General features: G+C 37.7%; 1 protein-coding gene across 5 annotated transcripts in view; it reads left to right on the top strand.

Annotated features, from left to right (window-relative positions):
* Window positions 1-6,496, top strand: part of NDRG3 (NDRG family member 3) — a 57,610-nt gene that overhangs the window by 14,246 nt on the left and 36,868 nt on the right. The gene's annotated exons all lie outside the window — the stretch shown is intronic.

Below are 6,496 nucleotides of genomic sequence, written 5' to 3'. Positions count from 1 at the left end.
AGCTGCACACTTTTTTAAGTTGTTTAGCCCCCTCTTAGTTTCTTCTGCTGCTTCCCCATCACATATTAAAAAACTCTCCTTTAAGTACTTGGTGCCTGTGAAGGGCTGTACCAAAAATTTTGTGCCACAAAGAAGAGGAAGGAAATCTGCATTTATAAACCTATGTATAGCCACAGAAATGAACAGTTATAAGGCAGGTGGTAGTAGGCAGTTTAGCTTCAATAACTTATCCTAAATCTGGCCGATCACCAGAATTAGCTGGGGAATTGTTTAAAAATATAGATTTCTTGGTCCCACTCTAGACCAACTAAATTGAAATCTGAAGGGAAGAGAACAGGCCACATACATATACCTCTGTGATCAGTGGTCTTTAGCTTTGACTGCTTATTCGAATTACTTGGAGAGATTTAAAAATTACCAGTTCCTAGGTTCTACCTCCAGAGATTCTGAATTGGTCTGAGGTGTGGTTGAACTTTTTTAAAAACTCTGTATTTGAGAATTGTGCCTAAAGTGATTCTGGTAAGCCAACGTTGGAAACCCATGACCACCTGATGGGTCTCGAATGTTTGAGGACTGGGGCACAAATAAGAGGAGGTTTCTTTTCTAACCCCAAAAGTCCACAGGATGCCTGAAGAGGCACTTACATGAAAGAGTTGCAGGAGTTAATTGACTGGATAACTCATAGAGAAAGCAGCTGGAAAAGGAAAGATTCAGTGAATGTGACCATAGAAAAAAAAGCATTGAATTAATGTCTGGGTACTCCTTTCTGAGGCCACAGTGTTGCCTTGGCTGTGTCTGATGTATGCCCAAGTGCTATGGACAGAATTATGCCCTTCTCCCTCCAGACTCCCACTATGTGACTATTGAACATAGGGCCTTTAAGAAGGTGATGAAGGTTACATGAGGTCATGAGGGTATGGGCCTAATCTAATAGGATTGGTGGCTTTTTAAGGAGAGAGAGAGAGACAGATAGACAGACAGAGACAGAGACAGGCAGACACGGGGATGGCTGCCTGGTGAGGACACAGCAAGATGAAGCGATTTGCAAGCCAGGAAGAGAGTTCTCATAAGAAACCAAAACCTGCTAGAATCTTGATCTTGGATTTTCAGCCTTAGAACTGTGGGAAAATAAGATTCTGTTGTTTAAGCCACTCAGGCAGCCCAGTCTAAGAAACTAATGCCTCACTTCCTAACATCTGTTCACTCCTCTTTGATATGCCTGTGATGTTCCTATCCACTTCCCACGCTCCATCTCTCTCCTTGAGAAGTGCTCCTATCCCATCACTGTGCGTGAGAGCTCCCCTGCTCCAGCCAAGCTTTATAGAAGTAGATTGACAAGAGGCCTTCTTTGGATGCCTAGCAAGTGGGTGCTTTTGTATACATTGTGAAAGATATAATGATGATAATGCCTCTCATTCATTATTTCATTTGATCCTGCCAAAAGCTTGGTGATATAGGGCACACAGATCAATTTATTCCCATATTACTGGTGAGGAAACTAAGGCTAAGAGAGGTGAAGTAGCTTACTCAGATTGAGTACCTAAGAATGCCTGCTGTAGAGCAGGAATTTTGTCTTGGCACTATTAATGTTTTGGTCTAGAAAAGTATATGTTGTGGAGATTGGCCTGTGCATTGTAGGATGTTTAGCAGTTTCCTTGGCCTCTATCCACTAGATCCCAGTAGTCCCTTTCTTTCCCTCTCCCCTAGTTGTGACAATCAAAAATATCTCCAGATACCATCAAATGTCTCCTAGGGGCAAAGTGTCCACTGCTATCACAGATTGAGCCTTCAGGTTTGAATAGGAGATCTTTTGTGGTTTTTGTTGCGGGAGAATTTTTTTAGCCTATTCTGCTATTATTTATTAAGCACCTTTTATAAGCCAGGTGTTTTACATACCTTCTATCTTTCAAGTAGTATCCCTTTCAAGTAGATTGTATTATTGTTCACTTAGCAGATGAAAATTTGACTGAAAGACTGGTTTGTCCAGTTGGTAAGTGGCAGAGCCAGGACTAAAACCCATGTCTTTCCTACTCCCAAACCTGAGCCTTTCAGTATACTATGTTAACCCTATAGATATTTTGGCATCAGTTCTATAGTTTGCCCTATCTTTCTAAGGAGAAGCCTAGAGATGTGTATTATTTCACTTCATCTTTCTCTCCATTCTCCTAATAGATACACTTTTATTTTTTTAGGCAAGGCAACCCTTGGTTGACGTCACAGATTGCAAGGACCTTGTCAGTTTATAATCTCTTATTTTTTATTGTTTACGCCTATAGCACTTGGTCTTCCTAGGTGATCTCCCATCCAAGTACTAACCAGGCCGCTTAGCTTCCGAGATTAGATGGGATCGGGCTTGTTCAGGGTGGCATGGCTATAGACCTAATAGATATACTCTTAGTCAAAGATATCACTATACCCTTCCAGGCTTTAGGGAGCTAAAGGAAGACTAGACCCAATCTATTATGGAGAAATTTGTCTTGAGATAACTATAAGGAAGCATTCTCAAAATAGCATTAAGTGAGGCTCATGTTAATTTTTCTCTTGTCATTTGTTGGTACTTTTCCCATTTAATTTTAGTATGCCTGTAATTTTGTCTATGGCTCAGAATTGTGAAGGAGTGGATAATTTTGTCATGCTTGTTTTGGCTCCAGTGATGAAAAGAAGCACCCGCCAGCACTTATCTTTGTTTTGCGGGGCAGAAATTGCACAGGCATATGAAATGATATTTTTAAAAATAGCATTTAACCATTTTCAGAGCATTTTCACAAATGTTATCTTATTTGAATCTCTTAACTTCTTGTGAAATTAGTAGTTAAAAGTATTTTAAACTCCATTTTATAGATGAGGCTTAGAGAGGTTATAAGACTTGTTCAATGTTAGTGTCTCGTAGAATGGTGAAGCCAGGATTAGATCCCACATCTGTTGACTTAAGCTTAGATCTGGAATATGGAGCTCTTGCTACCATCATCTGCTTCTTAGAGCTGGTAGTTCCCACCTCCTCACCTGACAGACCTCATAACAAGCAGAAGAGCTGACTAGCTTGTATTTCATTTTCCCTGCTCTCCCTTGATTTACATACTAGTGAGCCTGGTAAAAGCCAAAGGCCAGGCTTGAGAAAGTAAGTAGAAGGCCACAGTTCGCCTCTGCAGAGCTGAGGAAATATCAAGAAGGTGAATAAATATTTAGTAGGGAGAACAGAAACAACTTATTTACTTTCTTTTGATTGTTACAGTAGGAAGTGAGATAGACCCTATTACAGTTTAAGTTTTCCCTTTCAACTAGTCACTGGAAATGTGAAGAGATGAGGGAGAAGAGAAAACCCAGGGATGAGCATTTTTGTATCTGGAATCTGATATATTCCAGACATCAGAGACAAAGGGTTAATGCCAAGGTTTCTTTTAAAAAAATTAGAAACAGATTTATTGACATTTTCATTAAAGAATATTCAGGAAGTGCTACATTACTGCACACTAGAGGGTGGGTGTCCTTTAATGTGCTAATTAAGAGATGATTGTCACATCTGTTATCAGAAATGCCCTAGATCGATCTGGAGCAAGAAGTAAGTTTCCAAGCAAGTAAAGATGCCACTGTTACAGACCTTATACAAGAGCAGCAGGAGATAGTGGGAAGAGCCCAAGCCTTAGCCATAGCTCAGCAGAGTGCTCATGGAGTTTTTAATGGAGGGAGTCAGTGACACATATTGTTAGCCTGATAATATGTTAGGATAGAGGTTATTTTAGAGTTGAAATTATCTGTCCTCTTTTATAAGTTTCCTTTTGAAGTCTCAGTTCCCTCATTAGTATTTTTCGAAGGTAATAATATAGATACTTAAAATACACATATACATATACCCGTACAAACACACACTAGCATAAGTATATATAGAACTTTCACTTTTGTCTTTGGATTATCAGCTTGAATAGATTTGTATTTAGAAATGGTTTACTGATTGTAAAACATTGATTTATTAATTTATGTTAATTCATTCTATTAATAAAGAAAAACAGTATTTTCTGAACTTGTCTTACCCTTCTACTTGTACAGTTCCCTATTTTTCCACTTTTTGTTGGTAAGGATTATTGTCTTTTTTTAATAGAAATGCCATATTTTATTCTCTGACAATTCTTTTTAAATCAGCTCGTTTCTAAAATTTTTACTTTTGTAACAAGTCCTTTTCCCCACTTTAGTTCCCAGCATATCAATTGTATATAATCCTTCCTCTTTGATATTCATTTCTTATTCAAACTGAGCATCTATTTTGAGATGCTCATAACCTCTATAAAATGAAGTTTATTTCATGTACTAGGTGCCAGGACTGGGGACAGAGTGGTGAATCAGACACAACTCCTATCCCCCCTTAACGTTCACAGAACAAGTAGATTTACCCCAAATCTCTTCCTGTTAGTAGTTGGTTCTATGGTCTTATGTAGCATATCTTCCTTTCTGTTATATCTGTTGCTTTCTGTCTTTTGAAACTTTATATGCCTCTTGATTAGGTCTTGTGCTGGGAAACTACATTTATCTTCTTAGTAATTATTTGGTTTTTTAAACTTTCTCCCCACCTTACCCTCCCACCCCCAGCTTTTTTTCATACTTCTCTTTATTCATTGACCTATTCTTACTTGTGTTTCGCTTATTCTCCAGGCTCGTATTTTAGAGAATTACTTGTTTTCAATTTACCTTCTGGAGCTACTTCATTTACCTTCTATACTTGGCATGAGACCCTACCAGAAAACACTTCCCTTAGCAAACTTCTACTTTGACTGCAACTTTCAGTAATAATTTATTTTTTTCCTTGACTTACATTTTTCTGTCTTCTTGCCTAATTATTCTATTATCTTAATTTTTTTCTTGAATCCTTTTCTGCTACTTAAGTCTGCTTAGTGCAAGAATCTCTCTGAACTTGGAATTAATGGTATCTTCAAAATGGACAGAAAGAAAAAGAAAACACATAGAACTTGAAACTTCTAAAGGTTTTGTTAGAATAGAATCATGTACCTCAAATATCGGAGAGGATTATTGTCCCAGGGAAAGACCCCAGGGAAAGACCCCAGGGAAGTCTTTCTCCTTGCAGAATGCACCCAGTGAGTAGTATTAAATTTTTAACGAGTTCAGAGAATATGGCTTCAGTTTACCAGTTGAGTGGGGTCCAGCTGAGGATCTCCATTCAGAAACTCTATGGCAAATACTGTCAAACAGAACCAGTTATATTCTTTCTCCAGGATGATCAATCGTCAAGCCCGAAGCCATTCTAAGAGAGGGTCTGGCATCTCCTTTAAAAAAAAAAAAAGGCCAACAAAAACAAGTGATAGGTAATCTTCCTGTAATATTAGTACCTTTTTTTTGAGAGTCTAGCTGCATGTAGTTTTTTTTTTTTTTTGCTCAGTACTCAATAAAGAAGAGATCATTTTGGTTTTTAGAGAGAATCATCTCTTTCCACTTTTGGCGTTTCTCTTTGTGTTCATTTCAGAAGCTTCGGAGCCTCACAGAATGCCTTGTGACTGTGACCACAGGATTGGGAGGAAGGGAAATGCAGGCAGGCAGTGACAGCTGCTTCCCAAATAGCTCATCAGAGTTTGTGTCTCTCTATTCTATGACCAAGATTTTAGTTCAGACTAGAGTGATTTTCTCTAATCCTTCTAAAAGATGTCTGAAGGAACTCTCTGGGAACCCTGTAAGATCAAAGCCCTAACATGATCTGTTTTGACATCATTATAAATTATTCCTTAAAAGATTAAATAAATCTTTAAATCTTATATTACAAAATTCTAAGTTACAAAACATATTTTTGTACCATACAAAAACTTTTTTTCCTAGTTTTCAAATTACAGAAGGGGAAGTGCATTTTTATTATTGAAAAGTATAAAGAAAATTATAATCACTTGTGATCTCTCTATTCAGAAATAACTGCTATTGTTAATGTTTTGGTATTTTTTTCCTAGTCTTTTAGAGCATATTTTAATGTAGTTGAGGGCAAACTATAAAGACCATTTGTATCTTACTTCATTTTTATCTAATAACCATATCATATCTTAAACTGAGTTTTTGTTGTTTTTAACTCAAAATCTTAACAAAGAAATTTCAACATTTTGTTATATTGGCTTATTTGTTTTATAAATATATATCAAGCATCTGACTTATACCAGGCCCTGTGCTATGGAAGGGGCAAGTTGAATTAGGAACCAGGGGCTCACCAGCTGGTCATTTATATCCTACTCAAACCATCTACCCTAGTTCATGAGAGGGCCCTTCCTTCTCCTTCTCGTAGTCTAACTAGAAATTAAACAATGATTTCTCTGAAGGAGTTCTCAGGCGTTTTATGGGGCTAGTGGGAGCCATGGAACACTGTGATCTTTTTACCAATGACAGTATTCCTTGGAAATGTGCTACTCAGTCCCATCTGCACGATGTCTTAGTTATCTTTCCATGCTGTGACTGCATCAGATTTTATTTTGTGAACTTGGTTTAATGCCAGGAATAATACTTTAGACTAGCT

This window comes from Pteropus alecto, unplaced genomic scaffold, assembly GCF_000325575.1.
Source record: "Pteropus alecto unplaced genomic scaffold, ASM32557v1 scaffold45, whole genome shotgun sequence".
In the NCBI taxonomy this organism is placed as follows: Eukaryota; Metazoa; Chordata; class Mammalia; order Chiroptera; family Pteropodidae; genus Pteropus; species Pteropus alecto.
The sequence above is the reverse complement of the archived record's forward strand: the minus strand, read 5'-3'. Positions and strand labels throughout refer to the sequence as shown.